The sequence below is a fragment of the Schistocerca nitens genome, chromosome 2 (assembly GCF_023898315.1).
Source record: "Schistocerca nitens isolate TAMUIC-IGC-003100 chromosome 2, iqSchNite1.1, whole genome shotgun sequence".
Taxonomy (NCBI): domain Eukaryota; kingdom Metazoa; phylum Arthropoda; class Insecta; order Orthoptera; family Acrididae; genus Schistocerca; species Schistocerca nitens.
The window spans coordinates 98348959-98368605 of NC_064615.1; the positions used below are offsets into that span (position 1 = coordinate 98348959).

The 19647-nt window shown below is 42.0% G+C and overlaps 1 pseudogene; it reads right to left on the bottom strand.

Annotated features, from left to right (window-relative positions):
* Positions 1–16376: 16376 nt before the first annotated feature.
* On the bottom strand, positions 16377–16494 carry LOC126238043 (5S ribosomal RNA; annotated as a pseudogene).
* Positions 16495–19647: the final 3153 nt, after the last annotated feature.

The following is a 19647-nucleotide window of genomic DNA, read 5'->3' on the forward strand; positions in this document are numbered from 1 at the left end:
TCTCCCTCCTGTGGCTCCTAATCTGTCTTAGATTGTTTGCGGATGGTGCTGTCTTTTACCCTCTAGTGAAGTCATCAGATAATCAAAACGAATTGCTAAATGATTTAGATTAAATATCTGTATGGCGTAAAATGTGGCAGTTAACTCTAAATAACGGTAAGTGCGGAGTCACTCACGTGAGTGCTAAAAGCGTTCCGCTCAATTTCGGCCATGCGATAAATCACACAAATATGAAGGCTGTTAACTTAATTATATCCTTAGGGATTACAGTTATTAATAACTCAAAGTGGAACCATCACATTGATAATGTTGTTGGGAAAGCCAATCAGAGACTGTGATTTATTGAAACAACATTAAGGAAACGAAGCAGGTCCACAAAACAGACTGCTAATGTTACACTGGTGCGACGTCTTTTGGAGTACTGCTGTGCGGTGTGGGACCCGCATGAGGTAGAACTGATGAAGGAAAAAGAGTTCAAAGAAGGGTAGCTCATTTTGCATAATTACGTAATAAGGAAGAGAGTGCCGCAGATGTGATACACGAATTGGGGAGGCAGTCATTGAAACAAAAGCGTTTTTCGCTGTGGTAGGACTTTCTCATGAAACTTAAATAACCAACTTTTTTGTCAGAGTTTGAAAATATTTTGTTGGCGTCCACCTACATAGAGAGAAATAGTCATCATAATAAAATAAGAGAAATCAGAGATCGCACGGAGAGGTGTAAGTTTTCGTTTTTCCAGTGCCCCATTCGAGTATGGAACGGCAGAGAAGTAGCTTGAAGGTGGTTCGATGAACCCACTGCCAAGCACTTAATTGTGAATCACAGAGTAATCATGTAGATGTAGATTATGGAACTGTCCCAAAATTTTCGTGTCGTATGTATTCCTCCCTCACAGGAGCCCCGGTCTAACTAATGGCAGCTCGAATTTGAGCTGTCTTGCCACGTGTATACAACATTCCCAGCTTTTGGATTCTGCTATCTGTTCAAACGCTTATCATTTCGATTGACTGTGTCGTCCATTGCATTAATTCGTAGGCTCGACAGCATATTTCATGACTCATTGCTTGACAGAGTAACACAGTACATGTATGCTCTTTTAGCTGTGGAAACCTCATGGCCAGAACTTAATAAGATTTTGAGGATATTTCTCTGTACCCTCAACAGCTATCAGCTCACGGCAAATATAGAAAACATAAGCTTTGGCGTGACACATGCTAAACGTATGGGAAATGTGATCGGAGGGATGGGTGGACTCCAGGATCAGAGAAATTAAAGACGAGAGTGAATACTCAATTCCAAGAATGAAGAAGCAGTTACGTGGATATTTTGGGCTCGTGAAATTTCATAAGCGGTACATCAGCATTGAATTTGTGAATGCCACGTCTGTGCAAATTATAAAGAAATAAGTAAGTCACTGTGGATATGACACGACTCCACAGAGTATGAAATTCAGGCCTTAAAGAGAGAGATAGTGGATGCACCGATCATTGCACATCCCGATGAACCTAAGCATCTATGTATGATCACGATCAATGCGAACACAGGATTAGGCATAGCTTTGTTCCAAGAGTTCGAGGAGGAAGGAGAGGTTGTGAGGAAATCAGTCACTATCGGTAGTAGGGTCTTGTCACAGTGCGAGGTGTACTTCTTGATTACAGAGCTTGAGGCATTTGTTATCGAGTGTTGAAGATTAGGAAGAAAATAATCAGGATAGAACAAATTCAGACCCTAAGAATATGTAAGCACGAGTAAGCCACTAATATAACTTCATCATGGGGAAAAAGTGAAGCACTTGAAAGTAACGAAAAAATTAGCGATAAAGAAGTTGCTATTAGACTTTGATAACTTGTTTCAAACTAGCGGGTCTTTAAGAGGATGTCAGTGACGCAACACATAATTCTAACTGGAAATAAGTCACCTCTATACTATAAACAATAGTGTGCACCTTATCACATGCTGTTGGTGATGAAGGAGTTCATTTTAGCAGCTATGGAAAGGTATCACTGAGAAAATTACCAATGCGTGGGTACCATGTGTGGTGATTTTACCAAAGAAGAATATGGATAGAACCGAAGTGCGCCAGTGACCATAGATATTTGATTATTTGAACAATTACGGATGCACACCTGAACCCAAATTTAATGGAAACTTCGAACCGCTATGAGCAGTACGGATCTGCGCAGTGGACCGCACAGTAAGTCTCTATGTTGGCTCGAACTTCTCGAGTTTTCTCGTCATAATCCACGAACAAGATGTATGTCGTCCTACTCATCCTAGAAATTGCACCCTCGAAATTTCCGTAGTAAATATCTCCGTGACGCACAACGCCTCTCTTTAATTTGTAGGTTTTTCCAAATCATGAGATAGAGTTCATATAGTCTTCTGAAGCACCTAATCAAGTGTTTGGTTGTGTAGGAGTAGCAACAGAAGACCGGCCAAAAATTTCATTTACAGTATGATCATCTGTCATTTGGGCTTAAGAATGGACCAGCCACATTTCACGGTTTGTTAAACAGGTTTTTGTGTGAGTTAAGGCCTAAGCAGTGGACGGTGTAGGTTTATGATTCTCTTTGCAAAGGATATGGTGGAGCATGTGCTACGATTAACGGTATACCGGTATTACAGATGCAGAAAACCTGAATAACGATAAAGAGAAGTATCGGTTTACATCAGAAAACTATGCTAATTAGGGTATGTATCAGTTATGATGGAATTACAACATATCCCAGATGGTGAACGCTGTACAGAATTTTTCATCGCCTTATATGGTGGAAGATTGGTTGGTTGGTTGGTTTTGGGGAAGGAGACCAGACAGCGTGGTCATCGGTCTCATCGGATTAGGGAAGGACGGGGAAGGAAGTCGGCCGTGCCCTTTCAGAGGAACCATCCCGGCATTTGCCTGGAGTGATTTAGGGAAATCACGGAAAACCTAAATCAGGATGGCCGGACTCGGGATTGAACCGTCGTCCTCCCGAATGCGAGTCCAGTGTCTAACCACTGCGCCACCTCGCTCGGTATGGTGGAAGAGTTTGTCATTCTTAGTACTAGCAAATTATCACAGAAATTTTATCCCAAAAATCTACAAAAATAGCATAACCTCCTACTCACTTACTGAAAAAGTGTAACATTCCATTTCACACCTGTGTGCGAAGTTGCAGTTCCTAAACTAAAAGAGTTGTTGGTAACTGCAACAATGTCTACAGCTATATCTACATCATACTCCGCATGCCACCTTAAAGTGTGTGGCGGAGAGTACTTTTAATACCACTAACTGATTACCGAGCGAGGTGGCGCAGTGGTTAGACACTGGACTCGCATTCGGGAGGACGACGGTTTAATCCCGCGTCCGGCCATCCTGATTTAGGTTTTCCGTGATTTCCCTGAATCGCTCCAGCCAAATGCCGGGATGGTGCCTTTCAAAGGGCACGGCCGACTTCCTTCCCCGTCCTTCCCCAAATCCGCTGAGACCGATGACCTCGCTGTCTGGTCTCCTTCCCCAAACAACCCAACCCAACCACTAACTGATCACCCATCCCGCCCATCCTTTTCTAATGACGAATGGTGTGAAGGAAGGCTGATTGCCATTAAGCGTCTGTATTGGATACGAGATGTATTTGAGAGGAAGTAATACGTTGTCCAACTCCTCTTGGAAAGTGCTCTCTCGAAATTTCATTAGTTAACGTCTCCATGACGCACAACGCCTTTCTTAAATTTGCAGGTTTTTCCAAATTATGAGAAAGAGGTCATATTGTATTGTAAAGCACATAATCATGCGTTTAGCTTGGTGCTACGTAAAGACGTAGATGATTGGCTATGTATTGTGCTAGTTAAATAAAGTATGAAGGATTTATACAATACTGCTGCAGAAGAGGAAATGCGAAGCCTCATATATGGTGTATAATACTTCCCGTGTTATGTACATGGTAGAAAATTTTAATAATAATGGTTCACAGAGTTTAAATTGGCGACTGGGATTTAAAGATCCATCAAGTATATTAATGCATTGGACACGGAAGCCTAGTGAATTACATTTTCGGATAATCCTACGACCTGACAAGAACCATGGAGATCTGTGTGTTAACGAAGAGTGAGTCATCCGATTGTGGAGCGGCAGGAAGTGCAAGTAGCTGGCGATGTCTGTAAGCTATTTGTAACGCAGTCATAGCTCATTATGTAGTATAGTATTCCACGTCCTTCTGCACCAACGCTAGCATGAAATCGCTATGTGCTAAACAATAAATCATTTTTTCCACTACGTGGGACTGGCAGCAATCCCAAATCAGTTCGCCGACTCACAGGATCAGGCCATGGTGGCTAATTGGTTCTTGAAGTTTGGTGAACTGCAGATGTTAATTATGGATGAATGCAGCTATATTGTGTTACAATTAATGAAACAACTGTTTCATTTGTGGCGTGTTTGCTGATTAAAGTGAAGGGTGCGGATTTTTTTTATTTTTCATAAGTCTTCTGACAGATTTAATGCGGCCCGCCACGTATTCCTCTCCTGTGCTAACCTCTTCATCTCAGAGTAGCACTTGCAACCTACTTCCTCAATTATTTGCTGGATGTTTTCAAATCTCTGTCTTCCTCTACAGTTTTTGCCCTCTACAGCAACCTCTATTACCATGGAAGTCATTGCGTCATGTCTTAACAATGTCCTATCATCCTGTCCCTTCTCCTTATCAATGTTTTACACATATTCCTTTCTTCTCCGATTCTACGTAAAACTTCCTCATTCCTTACCTTATCAGTCCACCAAATTTGCAGCGTTCGTCTGGAGCACCACATCTCAAAAGCCTCGATTCCCTCCTGTTACGGTTTTCCCAACGTCCATGTTTCACTACCATACAATGCTGTACTCCAGACGTACATTCTCAGAAATTTCTTCCTCAAATTAAAGCCGATATTTGATATTAGTAGACTTCTCTTGGTCACGAATGCCTTTTTGCCATAGCTTGCCTGCTTTTGATGTCCCCCTTGCTCCGTCCGTCATTGGTTATTTTACTCCCTAGGTAGCAAAATTCCTTAACTTCATCTGCTTCGTGACCGTGAAACCTTATGTTAAGTTTCTCGCTGTTCTCATTCTAATACTTCACATTACCTTCGTCTTCCTTCGATTTACTTTCAGTCCATACTCTGTACTCATTAGACTGTTCATTCTGTTCAGCAGATCATGTAATTCTTTTTCACTTCCACTCAAAATGTCATTAATGAATATTATCATTGTTATCCTTTCACCTTGAATTTTAATTCCACTCCTGATCTTTTCTTTATTTGCATCATTGCTTCCTCGATGTACAGATTGAACAGTAGGGGAGAGAGGCTACATCCTTGTCTTACACCCTTTTTAATACCAGCACTTCATTCTCGGTCGTCCGCTCTTATTATTCCCTCTTGGCCGTTGTACATACTGTATATGACTCATTTCTCCCTATAGTTTACCCCCACTTTTTTCAGAACATCTACATCTACATCTACATCTATACTCCGCGAGCCACCTTACGGTGTGTGGCGGAGGGTACTTATTGTACCACTATCTGATCCCCCCTTCCCTGTTCCATTCACGAATTGTGCGTGGGAAGAACGACTGCTTGTAAGTCTCCGTATTTGCTCTAATTTCTCGGATCTTTTCGTTGTGATCATTACGCGAGATATATGTGGGCGGTAGTAATATGTTGCCCATCTCTTCCCGGAATGTGCTCTCTCGTAATTTCGATAATAAACCTCTCCGTATTGCGTAACGCCTTTCTTGAAGTGTCCGCCACTGGAGCTTGTTCAGCATCTCCGTAACGCTCTCGCGCTGACTAAATGTCCCCATGACGAATCGCGCTGCTTTTCGCTGGATCATGTCTATCTCTTCTATTAATCCAACCTGGTAAGGGTCCCATACTGATGAGCAATACTCAAGAATCGGACGAACAAGCGTTTTGTAAGCTACTTCTTTCGTCGATGAGTCACATTTTCTTAGAATTCTTCCTATGAATCTCAACCTGGCGCCTGCTTTTCCCACTATTTGTTTTATGTGATCATTCCACTTCAGATCGCTCCGGATAGTAACTCCTAAGTATTTTACGGTCGTTACCGCTTCCAATGATTTACCACCTATGGCATAATCGTACTGGAATGGATTTCTGCCCCTATGTATGCGCATTATATTACATTTATCTACGTTTAGGGAAAGCTGCCAGCTGTCGCACCATTCATTAATCCTCTGCAGGTCTTCCTGGAGTACGTACGAGTCTTCTGATGTTGCTACTTTCTTGTAGACAACCGTGTCATCTGCAAATAGCCTCACGGAGCTACCGATGTCATTTATGTATATTGTAAACAATAAAGGTCCTATCACGCTTCCTTGCGGTACTCCCGAAATTACCTCTACATCTGCAGATTTTGAACCGTTAAGAATGACATGTTGTGTTCTTTCTTCTAGGAAATCCTGAATCCAATCACAAACCTGGTCCGATATTCCGTAAGCACGTATTTTTTTCACTAAACGTAAGTGCGGAACCGTATCAAATGCCTTCCTGAAGTCCAGGAATACGGCATCAATCTGCTCGCCAGTGTCTACGGCACTGTGAATTTCTTGGGCAAATAGGGCGAGCTGGGTTTCACATGATCTCTGTTTGCGGAATCCATGTTGGTTATGATGAAGGAGATTTGTATTATCTAAGAACGTCATAATACGAGAACACAAAACATGTTCCATTATTCTACAACAGATTGACGTAAGTGAAATAGGCCTATAATTATTCGCATCTGATTTATGACCCTTCTTGAAAATGGGAACGACCTGTGCTTTCTTCCAGTCGCTAGGTACTTTACGTTCTTCCAGAGATCTACGATAAATTGCTGATAGAAAGGGGGCAAGTTCTTTAGCATAATCACTGTAGAATCTTAAGGGTATCTCGTCTGGTCCGGATGCTTTTCCGCTACTAAGTGATAGCAGTTGTTTTTCAATTCCGATATCGTTTATTTCAATATTTTCCATTTTGGCGTCCGTGCGACGGCTGAAGTCAGGGACCGTGTTACGATTTTCCGCAGTGAAACAGTTTCGGAACACTGAATTCAGTATTTCTGCCTTTCTTCGGTCGTCCTTTGTTTCGGTGCCATCGTGGTCAACGAGTGACTGAATAGGGGATTTAGATCCGCTTACCGATTTTACATATGACCAAAACTTTTTAGGGTTCTTGTTTAGATTGTTTGCCAATGTTTTATGTTCGAATTCGTTGAATGCTTCTCTCATTGCTCTCTTTACGCTCTTTTTCGCTTCGTTCAGCTTTTCCTTATCAGCTATGATTCGACTACTCTTAAACCTATGGTGAAGCTTTCTTTGTTTCCGTAGTACCTTTCGTACATGATTGTTATACCACGGTGGATCTTTCCCCTCGCTTTGGACCTTAGTCGGTACGAACTTATCTAAGGCGTACTGGACGATGTTTCTGAATTTTTTCCATTTTTGTTCCACATCCTCTTCCTCAGAAATGAACGTTTGATGGTGGTCACTCAGATATTCTGCGATTTGTGCCCTATCACTCTTGTTAAGCAAATAGATTTTCCTTCCTTTCTTGGCATTTCTTATTACACTTGTAGTCATTGATGCAACCACTGACTTATGATCACTGATACCCTCTTCTACATTCACGGAGTCGAAAAGTTCCGGTCTATTTGTTGCTATGAGGTCTAAAACGTTAGCTTCACGAGTTGGTTCTCTAACTATCTGCTCGAAGTAATTCTCGGACAAGGCAGTCAGGATAATGTCACAAGAGTCTCTGTCCCTGGCTCCAGTTCTGATTGTGTGACTATCCCATTCTATACCTGGTAGATTGAAGTCTCCCCCTATTACAATAGTATGATCACGAAACTTCTTCACGACGTTCTGCAGGTTCTCTCTGAGGCGCTCAACTACTACGGTTGCTGATGCAGGTGGCCTATAGAAGCATCCGACTATCATATCTGACCCACCTTTGATACTTAACTTAACCCAGATTATTTCACATTCGCATTCGCTAAGAATTTCGAACATCTTGCATCATTTCAAATTGTCGAACGCATTTTCCAGGTCGACAAATTCAATGAATGTGTCTTGATTTTTCTTTAGTCTAGCTTCCATTATTAACCGCAACGTCAGATTTGCCCCTCTCGTGTATTTACTTTTCCTAAAGCCAAACTGATCGTCATATAGCGCATCCACAATTTTGTTTTCCATTCTTCTGTATATTATTCTTGTAAGAAACTTGGATGCATGAGCAGTTAAGCTGATTGTGCGATAATTCTCGCACTTGTCAGCTCTTGGCGTCTTCGCAATTGTGTTGATGATATTTTTCAGAAAGTCAGATGGTGTGTCCGCCAAACTCATTCATTCTACACACCAACGTGAATAGTCGTTTTGTTCCGACCTCTCCCAATGATTTGAGAAATTCTGATGGAATGTTATCTATCTGTACTGCTTTATTTGATATTAAGTCGTCAAAAGCCCTATTAAATTCTAATTTTAATATGGGATGACCTATCTCTTCTAAATCGACTCCTGTTTCTTCTTCTGTCACATCAGACAAATCTTCTCCCTCATAGAGGCTTTCAGTGTATTCTTTCTACCTATCTGCTCTCTCCTCTTTATTTAGCAGTGGAATATCCGCTGCGCTCTTAATGTTACCACATTTGCTTTTAATGTCACCGAAGGTTGCTTTGACTTTCCTGTAAGCTAAGTCTGCCATTCCGACAATCATTTCTTTTTCGATGTCATCACATGTTTTCTGCAGCCATTTAGTCTTAGCTTCCCTGCACTTCCTATTTATATCATTCGTCAGCGACTTGCATTCCTGTATTCCTAAGTTTCCCTGAACATTTTTGAACTTCCTCCTTTCATCAATCAGCTGAAGTGTTTCTTCTGTTACCCATGGTTTCTTTGCAGTGACTTTCTTTGTACCTATGTTTTCCTTCCAACTTCTTTGATGGTCTCTTTAAGAGACGTCCTGTACTGCCTACTGAGCTATTCCTTATTTCTGTTTTGTAGCCTTAGAGAACTTCAAATGTATCTCTTCATTCTTTATAACTTCCGTATCCCACTTCTTTGCGTAGCGTTTGTTCCTGACTAATCTCTTAAACTTCAGCCTACTCTTTAATAATACTACATTGTGATCTGAGTCTATATCTGCTTCTGGTTACACCTTACATTCCAGTATCTGATTTCGGAATCTCTGTCTGACCATGATGTAATCTAACATAAATTTTCCCGTATCAGTCGGCCTTTTCCAAGTATACCTCCTCCTCTTGTGACCATTGAACAGGATATTCGCCATTACTAGTTGAAACTTGTTATAGAACTCAATTAGTCTTTCTCATTCCTTGTCCCAAGCCCATAGTCTCCCGTAACGTTTTCTTCTACTCCTTCCCCCACAACTTCATTCCAGAGTGAGGCATACTGAGGCAAATGGAAGAACAGAATGAGTGCATCAGACAATAAGGAAAATATTACTTCACTATGAAAGCATCTATCAAAACGTATGTGATATACTGTCACCGAATGAAGTTACTGGATTTAATTCCGAAGTCGACGCTAGTGTTGGACATCGGTTTTACAAGGTAGTACAAGGCCAGAAAATTTCATCACCATTCGAGAGAGCCAAACCTAAAATAAGTGCCCGCATCTCGTGGTCGTGCGGTAGCGTTCTCGCTTCCCACGCCCGGGTTCCCGGGTTCGATTCCCGGCGGGGTCGGGGATTTTCTCTGCCTCGTGATGGCTGGGTGTTGTGTGATGTCCTTAGGTTAGTTAGGTTTAAGTAGTTCTAAGTTCTAGGGGACTAATGACCATAGATGTTAAGTCCCATAGTGCTCAGAGCCATTTGAACCATTTGAACCTAAAATAAGTAAGAGCGATGAGTCAGTGCAAATTTCCGCAAGAGCTTTATCGAAGATATTGAATCAAGTAAAAGAAGCCATTACGAAAGACCTCAATCATAATGGACGGATGGGACAACATAATTCAAAGCAACCTGAGCATTTTCTATTATAATGGATGATGTTACGATGTTAGCAAACCCGTACAGCCGTAAAGGAGACACATATAAATTCTTTCGTTTCTTTCTAGGATCTGTATTAAATAACTGAAATTATCTTACTGGTGAACGTGAAGGTAAACATTCTGCTCTCATCATACACATCAGCCTTATCCATCCGTTTCAGGGCACACGAGATTTTTAGTCACTGGTCTGGCCCCAGTCCCAAAATAAGAGGGAATGAGATAAGAAGGGAAAGACAACACAGCAAGTAGAAGAAGCTATACCTCGCAGTCTACGCACACATTACCACATGCACTAAGATCAGAAGATACGCTGATGCAAAAAAAAAAGGTGTATGGCGAATTTTTATGGTTTTTATCACAAGCATTATTTATATGAGTATCTATTTTATGTGACAGAGCACCAAATTATTAAGCATGAGAAATTTAAAGTATATAATGTGCGAGTAATGGAGGAATTTCCTAATTTGCAAGTTGCATTCTGTGATATGGAAATGCTTAAACTGTAGTTATCATGTGGTTTGTTTATCTGTCTTATTCCTCCAGAAATATTAGCTGTGGTTTTGTTTTGGTGTGGACTTCAGAGGACAGGAGACGATGTTTGGTGTTTTGTCATGTAGTAAAGTAGAGTATAGTTATGGATATTTTCAGATTGTATATTTAGTTAGAACTTGGGGAAAGCACAGATTTTTTTTTTTTTATTGTAACACTGAATGGAATGTAGCAGTTGAAAGGGACGGGTATGCAGTGGTCTTCGCACATTTTCATTTTAAAGAAGGGGTGGAAAGAACCAAACAGGGAAAAAGACATGCTGTTATCAGCAGACGAAATGTGACGATGCCAGAGGTAGAAAATTATGGTATGTCTTACCAGGGTGACCCAAATAGTCACGCAGACGTTTGAGATACACCTTTTTATAGGAGGAACTGGTATGGAAGGATGCCCTTGGAATATCCTCCCAACCCAAACTTTCTTTCAGAAAGCAAGACCTCAATGGGGGTACTCTGTATATCACACAGTTGTAATTCCACTTACTACGAGCAAGAATGATCGAAGGGAACAGAAAGCTCAGAGCAACGGACTACTGCTTATCATTAATTGTTATGAAGTGCATCATCTCACAGCCGATTTTTCGGCTTCCAGCTACAATAAAACCGGCTGCTGCTCTGAATGTAACATACCCAACACTGAATCTACATGATTAATCTCTTGAACTACTGCAGTCTGGAAAACTACCCTTCATAAATTATACCTCGGTTCGCACCATACCCAATTCTCTGGATGAGCTTATAGCAATACAGAACTGATGCATTGGCATGGAATACATGTTGCAGCATATTTAGCAGTATCACAGTAGATATCAGTACAGTGATTTAATTTAATCTTGAGGTACCATCTGTATCATGGTTTCCACCTGTGCAACCGACGTACATCTACAGCAAAAACCTCCCTGCCCACCATATATGACTGAATGGGAAACCCCTGTGATTTAAGCAGTCATTGAGAATACCAGTCATAATACAAGATGAATTATATTGGATTGATAGAATGACGGTGTGTAAATTGTAAATAAGTATGTAATAAAGAATAAGTAGTATCATGTTATTTTATAGTGATTCAGAGAATTACCAGCAGTCTGTCATTTCTTGGATCACAACTTTCAAAGGCTTGAAGAGTTTTGCACCTACACCCCTCCATAGCGACTTCATAACCCGTAGCCTGGCGTGCCAAGGCTAGAATGTGGTTGCCGCAGCATGGTGCAAGGTCCAGTCCACCGAAGTGGGGATCTGAATTACCTCATCCCATGGCTCTGAGCTGTGCCACTTGGGTAGTCTAGGTGACCAAAACTGACGCATTGTCGTAACAAACCCGGGCCAAGTAATCAGAAGCACTCGTCACTCTAGCGTAGCGGTATCTTGTCTTCGGCTGCTGCCATCTACGCCACTCGACAGTCCCGTCTGGGGCAGTCAGCTTCATTTACTCCCAGTTGCTTCACCCAATGGCTGCTGCTCTACTAGTCGCTTCTGGATCTGATGTTACTGGGGCCTGAGTTGGAGCCATTGAGAGTGACCTCATTCTGTCTCTGGTCCTCTGCAAAGGGTCCTGGGTTTCGGGTCTAGCACCTATGCACTGCACGCCCCACCATCCGATGGAGCGCCTCCTGTTCTGCACCCACGACTACAGCCTGCTAGGCATCAGGCGTCAGTCCTGCATGAGCATGGCTACTAGTGCTGAGGCAGGGCACTGCGGTGAGTTGAACACAATGCCGCTTGTTTTCTGAGTCTGCCACAGATGCCAGAGTGCCAATGCACGTCGTGAGGTCACCTCCAACAGCTGTTGTACAGGTGAATCATTAAATTAAAGACATAATGACTAACTGAACATTTCTGATTTCACGGCTTCTAAGGTACTGATAGTACGCACCCGATACCCTACACAACATCCTTTGGCGACAGTCCCGGCAAAAATAGTGTCAACACACATGACGTTATTACGAACTACTTTCAGAGTGTCCCAGAAAATTTGCGACAAACTTCGAGAGGTTACAGAGCGTGTCTTGAAGAACACATCGAGGATAGGAGCCTGTGTTCTAAAACGTCATCCAGCGACGTCACAGTGCGTCGAAGTTTTAGGCATTGGCGCCTGCAATTAGCCAACGCCTTCGGCAACAGACGTGACTGTATGCTTACAGATGGTAGACGGAACGTCTCGCAATGTTATTATTCAGTGATCGCGACTGATTACCACGATCGGCAGTGGAATGATAGAGATAGCTGCTGCATAGAGAGACCAAGTCTCCTATGAATGTTTATAACTTCGGTTGTTAACGGCTTAGGACACGCAGTTTATTTTTCTCCTGTAATTCTCTAAAATCTCCAATGTTTCATGGTAAAATGTACTGTAGATGGGAATTCTTGTCTGAAACTTATACCTGCTGACTATGCATTAGTGGGAGACGAAGCCTGTCTAGGTAGCAGCAAGTTCCATCTCCTCCACAGGTGATTGTGGAAAACAGACGCGATCGCAGAATAACAAACATCGTTGCGATATGTTACACCTACGGTCGGCCTGTGTACAGTCACGTTTACTGCCGAAGGTGTGGTCTAGCAGCAGGCGCAGTTGCTTCTAACTTCAAGGCTCTGCAACGTTTTTGGATAGCGTTACTGGACATGGGTTCCTATCCTCGATGTGCTGCGGAAGACGCCCCCTACAACCTATAAAAGTCTGTCACAACATTTACGGGACACCCTGTATATCGAGTTGTGGCTTACGCCAACTTATAAGGGATGAAGTACCAAATTTTCTTATGTACATCAGCAAAACAATCGACAGTAAATATTTTTGGAAAGCCAAAAGTAAGAGCATTCAAATAATAGGAAAATGCAAGTTTGACCATCAGCTGTCTTTTTAGTTCAAACCCAAATATTGACCACTTTAAACCATAGGTAATCTTCGCAGGATGAGGGTTAAAACAGCTTAAGCCACAACATCGCATCTGCTATTACTTATGAGACGTGGCCAGTATTTAAATAAAGACAGTTGTGATGTTGTTGCTTAACTATTTCAACCCTAATACGTGAATGTGGTCTGTGACTGAAACCGTTCGATACTTGGGTTATAAATAAAAAAATCAGCTGATGTTCAAACAAGCATTTTATACATCATTTTTAATAGTTAACAAATCACGATACTGGCATGTTTTTAATGGAACTATATACTTTTTTTCCTGACATCACAACTTCCGAAAGATCTTAAACGACGTAATATGCGCACAACTTGAAAGTTTCTGGCAAATTAAAACTCCGGAAACAATCCCGCAGGCTGTGGCGAAGCCATGTCTCCGCAATACTCTTGCCCCGAGGAGTGCTAATCATGCAAATTTCGCAGGGAAACTTCCGTGAAGTTTTGCAGGTGGGAGATGAGATATCCGTGGAAGTAAAGCTGCGGGGATAGCTTGAGAGTCGTGCTTGCCTAAATCAGCAAGTAGAGCGCTTGTCAGCGAACGGCAAAGGCCCCGGTTTCGAGTTAAGGTCTAGCACACAGTTTTAATCTGCCAGAAAGTTTCGTACTAGCGTACACCTCGGTGCAGAGTGAACAATTATTTCTGTGCCTTTACTTGACCCTATAGTAATAAGAAAAGTGCACTGCCAGCTGTTGTCTAGCCGTCAGGGAAAATAGTTCGAGAGACTTCTCCCTCACTCTATAAAACGTAAGGAAACACGTAACTGAGTCACTGTTCGTGTATTGACGAGCGCATTTGAAGTCCGTCAGTCAGAGACGTACTCTTGTAGGGATGCGGCGCTTCTATGCAATATTTTGTTTCCGGAAAATCATCATTTACCAACCTGGGACAAATCAGTCTTAGGGAGATGCAGTATCGGTCAGGTGAAAATCCATACGGGCTGAGTGAAATGAGTAAACAACAACGTTGGTCTGTGAATTTCTGGTATCCACTTTTTTTGCTATCAAAAATCCTACCTTTAGTCTTTGTTTCTCTGGTGGGATTTTAGTACCCAAACTTTATATTTCCGTGTCATAGAAGTTCCAAACAATGTCAAGATTTCAAGCACCCACGCCGTCTGTTCATAAGGGATACACTAACAACACATAATTACGCATAGCCCATTTCATTATGACTTGAGCTGTTCTGCGTGGAGTGTCTCGGTATAGCTCTCCATGGGCATAATCACAAACGTATACGGATTTGTCAAAGATGGTGACATTTAAAAAACTCCAAGTCATCCCATTTGTGACTCTGTACGGTGAACCATTACAACACGACAACGTGCTACAACCTTCGAACACGGTGATTTCAGCAGTTACTATTTCAAGTTTCTTTATTTCTCCTTTCTCGAAGCAACTCTATGGCTAGATTCTGTGTTCTGGTGGAAGATAACCACCTTTCCTTTATGGTTACAACTTCTCAGATGGTTCAAATGGCTCTAAGCGCTATGGGACTTAACATCTGAGGTAATGAGTCCCCTAGACTTAGAACTACTTAAACCTGACTAACCTAAGGACATCACACACCTCCATTCCCGAGGCAAGATTCGAACCTGCGACCGTAGCAACTCCGCGGTTCCGGACTGAAGCGCCTACAACCGCTCGGCAACAACGGCTGGCTACAGCTTTTCGTTTTCATCGTTTCACACAGTTGCTGAAGCTGATTGACGTAGGTGACACAGAAATGGGAGTGTTCAAAAGTGTCATCCCGCGGTTACAAAATGGCACTGATGGTGGAAATGCCGGTAGTTATAGACTTACCACCACGCTGCAAGAGAATCTGTACGTTGCCTCAGTAGAGGACAGGAACAGATATCTCACACATAGGTAGATTGCTGCAGATCCTGCAACCGCTACTGGTACACGTGTCTCTCCCAGACCTATTTCACGCCGATTACATCAGGGAGATTTGTGAGCTCGAGATCTGTTAAACGCATCCCACTTCAGCCAGACCATCGTCGAGAAAGAGTTCATTGTTGTAGGGAGCGTTTTGATTGGGATGAGCGACAGTGGTTCAATGTGATGATCTCCGACGAATCCCGATTCTATGTGGCAAGTGATTCTGGCCACTAGTTAGTCTGGAGAGAGCAGAACACGTTACACACTACAGAAAGTTCACGAACATCATCGGTATGGCCTAAGCATTACGGTGTGGACACGCATTACGTACAATGGCCGAACATGGCTTCATATCTTCGAGCGATGTACCGTTATAGAACTACGGTAATACATGTAGTTTAATCTGGGTCATATCCGTCTACTTGGGGATATGGTAGTTCCCAACGTGCAGTTTACGGACGGCAATACCCGCCCAAAAAGAACTTCTCAGGTGTCGGACACACTGGAATGTGAAGATAATGAATGTATTTATGATCTGTGAACTTCACGCACCTAAACCCTATAGAACAAACCTGCGATACCCTTGCTTCCAAGAGTTTGCTCTCCAAAACATGCAAAAACTTTGCGAAGTGGGTGGGACAGTATTCCCGATAGATTTCTCTACACTTTGGTAGGCACCTTGAAAACAGGTGCAAAATATGTATTTGTGTCCAAGTAGGGCATATTCCTTACTGAGTGTTCAATATCGACCTTAATGTTGGGATTTTATGTGTCTATCCTCTTGACTGGAGGTCTTCGGGACCACGACCGTTCACTATTGTACACTCACTCCGTCTTCAGGCCACTACTGACAATCCAATCGCCGTGTCATTCTCAGTGGAGGATGCGTATGGGTGGGGCGTGGGGTCAGCACACCGCTCTCCCGGTCGTTATGATGGTATTCTTGACCAAACCGCTACTATTCGGTCGAGTAGCTCCTCAATTGGCATCACGAGGCTGAGTGCACCCAGAAAAATGGCAACAGCGCATGGCTGCCTGGATTGTCACCCATCCAAGTGCCGACCACGACCGACAGTGCTTAACTTCGGTGATCTCACGGGAACCGGTGTATCCACTGCGGAAAGGCCGTTGCCCCGTTCACTATTGTAAGAAAGAGAAATGCCTACAGCCGTCCTTATGGTCTTTCTTACTGTGTAGCTACCAGTTTCGGTGCTTGAATTCGCCGTCTTCAGGCCTTAGTTGATCTTGAAGGGGTTATCATGATCCATGTATACGTGCATAAGTGGCTAACGTGACTGGTTTACGCAGACTGTCTGTAACTCAGTTGGCTGTTGGTTGGATTGCTGACATCACAGTTACAGATATTCTGCTTAAACCAGTTATGTTGGCCACTGATGCAGTGTATATGCGGATCATGATAAACCCTTGTAATATCCGCGACACTATGATCTAGCCACAAGATGTTAAAATGAGCAAACTTCAACAAATATTATCTATACTACGTATAAAAAAGACCACATTGTGTAAAAATGACGATAATTACTTCTTTAATAATTTAATTTCTGTGTGAATTAAAACTATTGTCAGAGAACTACACTCATGGACCATTTTTTATCTGTGATAATTGTGGTTCAGTTGGTCTTCCTGTGCTAACCGATGAACTGTTCGGACGTGAGACGTGTGAGGTCTGTAAAGAGAAACCTGTAGCTAAATATTGTTACTTATTATTTGGAAAATAGAGTCGCTATTGTCTAGAAGTGGATTTGTATTTATTTCAATTGCAATCCAATGTAATTAATGTTTTTAAGTGTCAATTTTCTGCTCCGCAATTAGGAGCGCAGCCATTAGCGCTAGCAACTTACAGCGGAGTTTACTAATAGCTGGTATATAAAATATGACGGTATTTATCATTGAAAATGATTTTAAATGTGAAAGAATAAAGATAAAAGCCTTAAACAGTTTTAGCTAAATATATTACCTTCTTACAAAATTAATGGAAAACAACAATAGACAAATTGACTATTGTCTGTCTGCTGCCTTCTTAGCAAAAATATCTCCGCGGCAGTTTTGAATCGAGAATTCTAACAAACATAAATGTTGTTAGATATAAATGAATGGAAATAAATGTGCACCGGTCGTCCCGAATCTACTGTAAAAGACAGAATTCAACTCAGATTGATTCTTTAAACATAGTGCTCACAGCGCGTTACGTAATATCAATTTCTAAATTGCTGATTTATGAAGCCGAATTATTTCGGACGAGTTACATGCAATAATTTAATAGGAGACACACGTCAGTGTTGTGCGCGGGTAGTATTTTGTGACTAAATGTTCCCTTTGCTAGAGAAAAATGCTTCCATCCTAAGTAAGAGTTAAGTAAAATCTGATAAATGATATGCAATTTAGTGCCAATCACACGACTTTAGAGACAACGTTTCTACACAACGTCAAGTGGAGATTTCTTTAGCAGAGTGACAAATATTAGCCGGGATAATCATTTTTGAGATCAAACAAATGTTACGCTGACAATAGGTAACTGGTTTTATACTGTTTTGATGTACCTGAAATATCATTTATAAATAATTAAAGTCACGAAATACTATAAACCGGTTCCGCCACACCCTTCAGCATTAACTAACGCCCGAAGATGACGCACTTAATCACCGAAACTGGTAGCTACACAGTAAATAAGATCATAAGGACGGCTGTAGGCATTTCATCTTCTTCTTAATGTTGGGAGTCTGACCTGTGTCAAACCTGAAAGTTATTTATTACGTATTTACTGTGTTTCATATCGTCCATCACTGCCTTGGGTTATTTCTGTACAACAATGTCCCTATTCTTTAGCTACCGGTAAGCAGTGTGTTTTTCACCTGTTGCCAGGTAATCAATAACAAGAATTTATTTCTTACACAAGGGACGCTGTTTGCAAAATACTGACACGAATTGTTGTCAGTAGAATGGAAAAACGTGTGTGCAGATTGTAATGGTACTTCAATTACGTAACCATTACGGCACCTCACCTCAACCTCTCGATACCAGCGATATTCTACTGTGTTTCTGTAAAATAGTTAACATATTTCTGTGACAACATTCAGATTTGATTTCATTAATGTAGAGGTACTTCGATGCATCGATATGTATATATTACAATGATATTATTCTTATGTGTATTCTTTCTTTTGTCACTATGATCTTTGACGTACTTTTAACTCCGATTTTTGGGCGCGTAAGCGGTTATTAGAGAGTCTAGCTATGGTCGTCATGTTAAAAAGACACAAATTGTTGTCAGTTTCTGAAATGTGAACTTTAACAGTGAGGAAGATATTTTCAAGTATGTTTTATATTGTGAAGTGATGTTTTGGAACGAGTTACATGATATTGCAACAAAAGTAATAAAAAAGAAGGGTAACATAATTGCGGAGTGCTGATTACTTTTTTATATCACCATTGTCCTAACTTGCAAAAGTTTATTCTTCAAGAATGGTTTATGAAACACATCTATAAAACTTTTGAATATCGTAGAATAACACCTAGGCCTCTTAGCATCCGAGCTTGGAATCATCACTACCTAGATTTTCGACGATTGAGCCATGAGTTCACAACGAGACCAGCGTGGGAAACACGAAAAGATGACTGCATAGTTTATCCATTATTTCAAGAAATGACTTTATTAACTGTGCTCTAATGACACCTGCCACGTAATATAACATTGTTGTTGCCCGAAAATGCAATATTTAGCAGCGTGAGCAACACTACAATCATAATTAATTTTTGACCTTTGTTGTGGTAGGTTTGTTAGAAGATCTAGAAAAGCTCAGAAGCCCTTGTCTCCGGAAACCATCGTATTGCCAAACTTTCCTTTGATGCCGGATTTTACGACTTTAATATTTCGTGAATTACGTTGCTTTTCTTTTTTTCGAAATACGTAGTGGAAAACGACTGATGCCATTGTGAAGGAGCCATTCTTCCTCGAGTGCGCGCCATATCGCGTTCGGGAGCACTGCCCGGTTGCGAGCTGTAATGGAGGCATCGGGCAGCTGGCGAGGCTTGGCCTGTCCCAGTGGGGACCGGGCACGGATTTCTGGTCACGTGCTGCCCTTTCTCCCCCACCATATCACCTAAAAAATGGCAGCGTAACTGATTTTGTTTTTGCTCGCCGGCGGGCATCGGCTGGGACGGGCGCGTAGCGTCGCGACGCCCCGCAACGCGCGCGTCGCCTTCGCCTTGGCGTCGCTCCAACAGCAGAGAGGAGAGTGTGGAGTGCTGGGAGACTGCCAGCCGGG